Source organism: Spermophilus citellus, assembly GCF_964194105.1.
Source record: "Spermophilus citellus genome assembly, chromosome: 3".
NCBI lineage: Eukaryota > Metazoa > Chordata > Mammalia > Rodentia > Sciuridae > Spermophilus > Spermophilus citellus.
In genome coordinates, this window is record NC_138184.1 from 79897195 (window position 1) to 79907201 (window position 10007).

Consider the following 10007-nt stretch of genomic DNA (forward strand, 5'->3'; position numbering starts at 1 on the left):
TGTTACATCACCCTGGTCGCCCGGGAGATGAGCTCCCAGGTCACCGGAGCCCTGATTCAGAACAGGGTGGAGCACATGAGGTCAGAGACACACTGTTCTTGTTTAAAGGGGGACCTTAGCAACCCACCCGAGAGGTGGGCTTGGCTGGTCCTCCCCCCGCGTTTGGGCACCATGAACAGAGATCACGGAGCAGCCACCACCGGGGGCTTGGGGCTCAGACAGCCCTGGCCCAAATGCCAACCCACCCTGCTTCCTACTTCCCTTCTAGGGTCCCCAGTGTCTTCCAAGAGGGACAGACAGTACCGTCCACCTCTGGGACTGGCGTAGGGTTAAGAGATGTAAAAATGAATGGTGTTTTATTTTAATTTATTTTATTTTAGTGACAATTATTGGGCAAATAAGGAGGTCTTCTAGGATGAAGATGTCAGGAGGTGGCCTAATGACAGGGCACCAGGAGACAGAATCGAGCAGAGTTCTGGGATCTGGGTGGGGAGGTGTCCATTCCCGGGGAGAGAGGTCTGATTCGGTCTCCACGGGTGGAATTTGAGAAGCCCGTGTGTGCAGATGGCCAAGAGCCTCCTGCAGTCCTGAGAGCTTATCTGAAGTGTCTCCAGGGACTTGGGCATTTAGAGACGGGTGCGGCCACCACGGCGTGGGGGTGAGGCTCCTGAGGACAAGTACAGGCTGAGGACAGGTCCCCAAGCACCCTGCATGCTTGGGCTGGTTCCAGGCAGAGGCTTCTGTCAGGGAGATAGAGGGGGGACAGAGACAGAAGTGGGGAGAGCTGACCAGAGTCCCCAGGAAGTTAGTGTCTGAGCTGGACTAAGACCCAGGTGTCACTTGTAGGGAGCATAGGGGACGTGGCCTGGCCCAGCATATATCTCTCTCTCTCTCTCTCTCTCTCTCTCTCTCTCTCTCTCTCTCTCTCTCTCCTCTAGATGCCAGTGGACTTTGTTTTGTTTGTTTTCAGGGGAATCAAATCTGTGTCCTGCCTGCCCAGGGAGGGCCAGGACCCGAGACGGCTGGTCAGGTTGGGAGACCAAGGGAGGACGCCTCTCCAGGACAGGGATGGGGTGGGAGTAATGGGCGTCTCCAGAACTTTCTGTGACAGGAGTCAGCTTCGGTCTCTCTCCTGGGTTTGGATTCCCATGGGAGAGGCCCCGTCGGGTGCAGCTTGGACCGTGTGCCCAGACCCGGTGAAGGAAGGACAGGGTCTTCCATGGAAACTCAAAATGAGGAGAAGCTGCTTCCCAGAGAGACATGGCGGGGGGACACAGATGTCACAGGGGTCCACCCCAGGCCTGCGCAGGGCTCTCTGGGGGCTTCGGGGCTGGAGGACCTTCCTGGGGGAGGTGATTGGTCAGCCTGATGGTCCATCAGCACCCGCTGACCCCTGGCAGGATCCCCCAGGCCTGTGAGGGAAGGAGACATGGGAGGCTCTAAGAGGGAGAAAGGAAGGAACAGAAGAAAGACCTTGGTCTTGGGCGCGGAGGAGGTGCTGCCGCAGTGTCCTCCCCATTTTCCAGGAAGGGCTCTCAGTCTTTTACTTGCCTGAACCCATTTATCCCTCACCCCTCTCCACCTGGCATCCTGCCAGCCCCCCCACGCTCCTGCCGAAGAAGAGCCTGAGGTTCAGAGAAGTCAGGAAATTCCCTCCACGTCATCCAGCTAATCAGTGACAGAGCAGAACTCAAACTTGGGCCGTCCTGCATGCTGGTGACGCAAGACCCTGGGCAGCCACCTCGGGTGTTGGGGGGAGGTGGGATCGCACCCATTGGAATATTACTACATCACAGGTTTCCTTAGGAGGGTCTCTTGGGCTTAACAGCGAGGTTTCCTCTTTCTGTTTGAAGTGCACGCTCTGCAGGGACTGTTTGAAAATCAACAGGGACGCGGGGCCTTAGAAATGGGGCCCCTGACTGCAAACGGGTGCGGCCAATTTGGAAAGCAGTATGGAGATTCCTGGGAAAGCTGGGAATGGAACCACCATTTGACCCAGCTATTGCCCTTCTCGGACTATTTCCTGAAGACCTTAAAAGAGCATGCTACAGGGATACTGCCACATTGATGTTCATAGCAGCACAATTCACAATTGCTAGACTGTGGAATCAACCCAGATGCCCTTCAATAGATGAATGGATAAAAAAAAATGTGGCATTTATACACCATGGAGTATTACGCAGCACTAAAAAATGACAAAATCACGGAATTTGCAGGGAAATGGATGGCACTAGAGCAGATTATGCTTAGTGAAGCTAGCCAATCCCTAAAAAACAAATACCAAATGTCTTCTTTGATATAATGAGAGCAACTAAGAACAGAATAGGGAGGAAGAGCAGGAAGAAAAGATTAACATTAAACAGAGACATGAGGTGGGAGGGAAAGAGAGAGAAAAGGGAAATTGCATGGAAATGGAGGGAGACCCTCATTGTTATACAAAATTACATATAAGAGGTTATGAGGGGAACGGGATAACAAACATGGAGGGAAATGAATTACAGTAGATGGGGTAGAGAGAGAAGATGGGAGGGGAGGGGAGGGGGGATAGTAGGGGATAGGAAAGGTAGCAGAATACAACAGTCACTAATATGGCAGTATGTAAAAATGTGGATGTGTAACCGATGTGATTCTGCAATCTGTATTTGGGGTAAAAATGGGAGTTCATAACCCACTTGAATCTAATGTATGAAATATGATATGTCAAGAGCTTTGTAATGTTGTGAACAACCAATAAAAAAAAAAGAAAAAAAAAAAAGAAATGGGGCCCCTGACCGAGCAGTTCAGACCCAGCCGAAATGCATGTCTCGGGAGACTGGAGATCTGGGTGCCAGAGGGCCAGGCTCTGGGGAGGGTCCCCTCAGAGGCGCAGACTGCGGACAGGTGCAAAGAAGAGCGCGCTGGGGTCCCCTGTGGGAGGTGCTGATCCATCCGTGAGGGCTCCACCCTCGTGATCTGCCCCCTTGCCTGCCCCTCCTCGTCACACCGTCACACACTGGGGCAAGGTCCCAGGTATCAGACCCATGAATCCCCTTCTTTAAAAAAACAAGTTGTGTTTGAAAGCAAAATATAAATGTGAATGTTTTATGTGCTTTAAATTGGGGGACCCATGGTTTGAGGTTGGCTTTCCCGAGTTTTCTGTGACAATGAGTCGTCTGCAGAGATGTGACATATCACCTATGACATTCTGCCATTTCCAATTATTCCCGAGTATAAAAGCAACCAACAATGATGGTGGCTTGCCAGGTCCCCCAGCCCCCCCCCGGGTTCCCCCAGGCCCCCCAGGCTCCCCAGGCCCCTCCAGGTCCTCCCAGCCCCCCAGGTCTCCCAGGCCCCCCAGCCCACCCCCCAGGTCCCTAGGCCCCCCAGGTCCCTGTTGCTGTTGCTGTGTGGGTCTCTCCTGGTTTCTGGGTGCTTCTGTCTCTCCTGTGATCTTTGGAGTACGGCTCTGGGGTAATGAGAGCCACTTGATTCACAGGGTCAAAGGGCTTGTTGTTTCTGTCCTCCCGAGGGAGGTGACATACCCCACTTCCATCCCTAGAGTGGACGTGAGCCACTGAGTGCTGAACAGGGGGTGTGGAGGTCCAGCTCCCTGGCCTCAGTGAGAACAAATTCAGATCCCCTCCAGGGCTCCTTCGCACCTGTGCTGTCCCATTGCACCCAGCAGAAGCCATACTGTGACCCTTCCAAGGTCAGATGGCAAAAGGTATTAGTCTCCCGCCTCCCGCTGTCTCCTGGATCCAGTGCTGTGGGGAGACTGAGGATGCTCAAGCAGCCCCCTGGACAGGCCCCGCGGTGCGACACGGAGGCTTCCCGCCCACAGCCACCAGAGTGAGCTTGGCACAGACCCCTGGGGCCAGCCAGCCTTCAGCTGTCCGCGCTGACTCCTGACTGCAGACCCTGACCAGAACCACTCCGGAGGCCTCAGCTGAGCTGCCGAACCTCCGCCAACGCAGCAGAGACTGTTCATGGTTTTTAGGACTTGGGGGTGATCTGCTGGACCCTCTGGGAGGGTCCCAGGGCGCATGGCCGGACTCACTGGGTCTCATCGGGCACGTTCTAACCCTCCCTGACTGAAGGAGGCGCCTCACTTCCTGTTCTTTTTTTGGAACCCACTTTGGGAAAGGCTGAGCCAGCATGAGATCTTGGATGCAACCGGAGAGAACCAGCCTCTGTCACTTCTGCAGAGAGATTTTGTTGTTGTTGTTGTTGTTGTTTTGAACTTTTTGTCCTTTACCAGCTGGGTCTGTGCTGACTTAGATCTGAGGTATGTCTCTGTGTGAGTGCGTGTGTGCGTGCGCGTGCACGTGCCTGTGGACAGAAGCTCTGTCACCGTTCCTGCTGTGGGTTTTGTGAGCTCTCACCCTCAGACCAGAGTGAGTCCGTGTGTCTGTCCTGAGGCTCTGATGGACCTCGGACAGGTGCAGGAGAAACGGAGTCACCGCAGGACAGCAGGTCGCCAGGTGGCCTCTCCAAGCCAGTGGATCCTTCCGTCCCTCTGCCCTCCCTGCCTCCCTGAGGTGTGGGGACAGTGACCTAACCCACCGGTGCCTGGTTCCATTTACAAACTCTTCTGCGGCTCTTCCAGCAATTCTCTGGGGGATGCTGTGGGTGGTTAGCTGTGCCCATTTTACAGATGAGGAAACTGAGGCTATGGGTGGGGATTAAGGGCTGGGCTTGGTTCTTTGATCTATTCTCCCCACCCCTCCTGGGGTCCCCCGGCTGGAGACTCTTACCACCCCCTTCCGCCTCCCTCCCCCTGGCCTAGTGGTCAGGAGCCAGGCTGGAGCCTGGATGCCCAGATCTGAAACTGGCCCAGCCCTGGAGCCTCTCCAAGCTGTGGGACCTCGGTGCCACCCCACAGAGGTGGCTGTCCACTGAGCAGGAGAATGACAGGGAGGTGCAGGGAGTCCTCGCAGCCAATAAAACACTGCCCAATAGTGACGCTCGCCCCGGGTCGGGCTCCAAGGTGACATTTCTTCCAGTTCTTCAGACCGGACCCCGGTGGCCTCTGAGCTCCTCCCAGGCAGCCCTACCCCAGCGCCCACCTCCCCAGGGATTCTTTCAATCCTGGAGCCGGGGAGGGGGTCCTCTGAGGCTCTCTGTGACCAGGCCTCTCCCCAGTGACTCGAGAGCCACAGGGACTGTGTCCAGGCCCCAGGCTTCCCAGGCCGAGATGCCGTCTGACTTTTTCAGAGGGACCTGCCGCCCTCACCCACCTCAGGGACCCCTCAGGGTGCTGGAGGCTGAGGGTCTGAGCCCCACCAGGAACGGCTCCTGGGGACCTCGGAGCCTGCCCTGTGGGGAAGGGCCTGGCCCCCTCCCGGCCTTCCCAGCTCTGCTGCTGGATGGACCCCGATGGACCTAGACAAGGCTCCTGTGGTTCTGCAGCAGAGCCAGGTGGCCTGGGGAGACCTGGAACCTTCTGGAATCTGCGCTGACGGTGAGGGGCCAAGGTCGCCCTTCTCTTTCCTGAAGCATCATTCAGACCTCAAGTCGAATTTGCAGGTTTCTCTGCCTTTACCTTAAGGGGCCCGTCCCTGAGCGGGGGCTGGGGACCAGCAACAAAGGTCGGGTGAGGGGATGGGGCGTCAAACCTCTGACAGTGAAGACAGGGACATCGTCTCCCGGCCCCCAGTTCCTGAGCGTCTTCTCCTCACAGAGATGAAGAGGACGGGGGCAGGTGCTAGGAGCACCGGCTCCAGGTACAGGCTCCAGGGCCCCCGTTCAGTGACCTACCGTGGGCCCCTGGAAGGTCCTGGTCAGCCCTCTGGGGGAGGCCCAGGGCCACCCACAGCCCTTGCTCCTGCCTCCCCCGCGGGCCTCCTCTGCTCCGCATCTCAGCCTGCAGCCCACCACGGGCTTATACGGGTGAGGAGCTGAGGTCCAGGGACAAGGGGTCACACACAGCCAGCCCAGAGCTGGGATCAGGGCTCAGATTCCAAACAGCCCGCTGCCCCCAGGACCTCATGCCACCCCTGGTCCCCCCTGGACCCCACTCATGTTCTTTATTGCCTGGGACCCCTCCTCCAAATATACTCAGGAGGACAGAAACCTATGAGGACAGAGAAGTCTCTTCCCCAGACCCAATGTCATAGCTGATCCATAGTAAGGGTGTGTGTGTGTGTGTGTGTGTGTGTGTGTGTGAGAGAGAGAGAGAGAGAGAGAGAGAGAGAGAGAGACAGGGATAGAGAGAGAGATTCAAAATCTTCAACAACCGGTAGGACGCTGATCATTCAAAATGACCACTCAAAACTAGAGGGGACAAAGCAAAAGGAAGGTGTGTAGCGGGTGGACCTCCTGGAAATCAAAGAGAGATCTGCAAAGGACAGGGACCAGAGGTGTGGGGACAGTGCTAGGGAGTGACATGGGCCAGATTATATTGCCATGTTGTGTGCACGGACCAAGAGCTAAAACAGCATCCTGTTATCACGGGTGACCATAAAGCACCAATAAAAAAAATGTGGAAAACAACAACAAATAAAAAGCAAAAAAAATACTGGCCACAGCTCCTAAGTTCTCCTGCTGATTCTTAAGAGGGGTTTGGTGGCGAAGCCGCGGCTGGGTTGGAAAGTGTGTGAAGTGTGTTTCATTATTATTTAGATACCGGGAGGCCAACAGGAGAGAGATGCCATTGTTAAGACGGTTGGTTGAACTCACAGATTCCAAGACAAGGGGATACGCAGGGAAGCACTGGGGTCCTCAGGAGGCAGAGGGAGGTGGAGAGGGGGGACATGGACCTGTGTCCGGAGTGACTGGCTGAATAACCGCAGCAGGCTGGGGGCCCAGGGCTGTCCCTAGCTGTAGGGTCTCTGGCTCTGGGGACACTAGGACAGGTGGAGAGTGGCCCAGAGTGCAAGGGCACAGTGAAGGAGGTGACCGTGGGTGCGCAGGGCTGGCTCGGCCTGTGAAACCCACTCTCCCCAAGTCCCCTACACCCGCAGGAACTGGCTGGCTCTGGGCCGGGCAGTCTCTCTGGAGGCCCCAGATGGAGAAGGCCCCAGAATAGGAAATATGCTTCCTATAAGTTAGGGCACCGCAGGGGACCCTCAGAGACCGGGCGGTGGAATTTACCAAGTGGTGCATTAAGACACCAGACACTGATATGTTTGGACACCTGGCATCTGTGTCGCTGAGCGCCCAGCGTTGGATCTGGCGTTAAGCACAAGTACCCAGAGGACCTACCTCGAATTCCTAAATTAAGGGCCGGGTTTGGAGTCTCTCCAGCCCCTGCACACTGAAGTCATTTTGGGAGAATAAGGCAATGTGGTTCCACATGGTGGCCCTTCCCCTCTCCCTCTAGAGCCACCAGGAACCCACATCTGCTCACACCCGTGCAGCTCTGGAGCTGGGGACCGGTGGGGTTGACCTTACTGCAGGCCTTGGCCGACCTGCAGGGTCCCACACCTCCTGCCAACTGCAGGGCCCCGGATGTGGGGGGGGGGGTGCAGACTCCAGGCAGCCCCACCCCTTGGCCCGCTCCAGGTGTGGGCTCATTTAGGAGTCGCTATTGATTTTCACATTATAATGCACAACTCATGAGGTGCAGGAGGGAGGGGTGGAGAGGAGCCAGTCACTGATTCCTGGAATTTATTTCTAGACACATTAATTTGTTTCTTCCCTTCAAGGTCAAATCAAGTCATCTCCATACATCACCCTTGGCAGCTGGCTGGCTGCAGGGAGCTGGGGCGGGGGTGGGGTGCTGTGGGGCTAAAACTCCCCTGACGCTCCGGTGGAAGTCAGTTCTGGGCATTCCTGTCCCAGCTTCCTGGAAATGAGGGTTTTGGAACAATATTCCTCCGCCACTTGGTCCGGAGGGTCTCTGGGGAAGGGGCTTGTCATCTATCTTGATGTCAGATCTTTTGTCCTTGGCCTACAAGTTCCCAGAACCGAAATGAAGCAATTTTAGGAGTTTGAGATTTTTGCTGGGAGCCTGATTTTCCGAGGTGACCTAAACTCACCCTTCAGCCCTTCATTCCATAAATATATATGGTCTCCAATGTGCCAACTCTGCACTTGGCGTAAAACACAGCACTGGATGAGATGGGAAAAGAAAATTCTTGTTCTTTAGCAGTGTGCGCTGCAGGCTACCCGTGAAGCCTCTCACAGTACTATACTGTAGGGCAGGGCAGTATTTACAGCCGAAGAGATGGAATGTACAAAGGTCCTGGGGTGAGAAGGAGCACAGAATTTGAGGGACAGGAAGGAGACCTGTGTGTAGGGAATAAGATAGGGAGTTGTGGGGGATGAAGTTGGAGAGGTGACAGGAAGTGACAGATCATGCAGGACTTCCAAGGTGGTAGAAAGGAGTCTGGATTTTGTTTGTTTGATTCATTCATTTGTGCATCTGGCGAGTATGGAATGCTTCTAGGCAACAAGGTGTCAGGAGTTAGGAACTCGGTAAAGTACCCACATGTGGCCTCTGCTTTCATGAGACCTGGAGTCAAATCAGGGGAGTAGCTGGCTCTCTGGGAAAGCCAGGCCCTCCTGAGATATTGAAATAAAAATGTAGCAAACCTTCTATGGAGTGTCCTCCTCCAAACATCGGCGCGGTCTCGGAAGCTCCATTCTCCTTCTCCCTTCCCCGTCCTGCCATGAAGGAACCTCTCTGTACCTTGCTCTAGGTGACCTCAAACTCTGTCCACCTGCTGCCCACAAGACCACGCCCACAAAGCACCCCCAGGTGCAGATGGCACCCTAAAGATGCCACCTGAGTCTCATAATGCAAAGAATTTAAAACAGAATAGTGTGCAGGGTGACTTTAGCATCGAGGTCCACCCTCCTGCAGTTCCTCACCCAACCCCCTTGCTACAGTCTAGCTGCTGCCGTCCTTATCGGTGGCCCCAGGCCTTAGCCATCTTGCTTGTGTCCTTGGGCAGGTGCCCTGGGCCTCCGTGGATGGGTCTCCACTCTGCCCACTTGGGGTCGAAACCCTCGGGGGCCAGGAGGGGTGAACTTGGAAATAACAACCTTGCTTTCCCCATCCTCTTTCCTGTCTCCCCAAGGGGGAAGAAGTGGGACCCGGTGCCTAGTCCGTGTCTTACCTAGAGCAGGTGGTCTAGGAAGTATGTGTTGAGCAAATCGGGAATGGAGGGGGGTCCCCCTAAACTGGAATAATTCCTCCCACTTCCTTGAAAGCAAAATAGATTGAATCCATTTGGGGTTTTTGCTCTGCTACTAAACACCCAGATGGTTACAATAATCTCTCTGTGTTGGGTGAGCGAGAGGGAGGTCCACATGAGACCTTGGAGAAGGAGCCAATAAAGAAGGAGGACCAGTGACCCTTGGAAGGGACAGAAGCCGGGTGGGCAACGTTCTGCTGGCGAGAAAGGGCCTGGGAGGTCAGAGGAAGAGAGAAGCCAGGCGGGTGGGATTCCGGGCTGCAGTTACTGAGACAGTCCAGGGACAGATCCAGCAGTCTCGTGGGTCTCACAAAGAAGTCTGGACTCTGTCTTGTGAACAACAAGGAGCATTTTCAAAGGAGCATGCCGTTCTCCTCGGCTCATGTGTTCTCTCCCGCCTTCCGAGTCTGACCCTCAAGCCTGCTGTACCTCCTCCTGGAGCAAGCCATCCCTGAGTCCCACCCTCTGCCAAGCCCTGACTTGCTATATGGCGGACTCAGTCAAGACACCTTCCATGTTGCCTTGTTGGGAGAAAGGCAGGCAGAGGGGCAGCCTGGGCCTGCTGTCCACCAGGTGTGTGACTGGGGGTGGGGCACTGGCCACTTTCACGCCCTAATTTCCTTCTCTGCAAAGGGGTCATAGAGCCGGACCATCCACCTAGACTGGCAGGGTGACTAGAGGCACTGACCAGCACAAGGCCCTCTAGAGGGCGTACAACGCATGCTCAGGGTCCCCTGAGGGTCCTCCTCCCCTGCCTGTCACTAGACTGGGCGCCTGGTGGCCAGGGACTGCCTACTGCGCAGGACAGACGCTCTGATCCGACCATCTTGGGGACCTTAGGGAGGTCTGGGGACCCTGGAGAAGCGGCCCTACACTCCTCCTGAACTC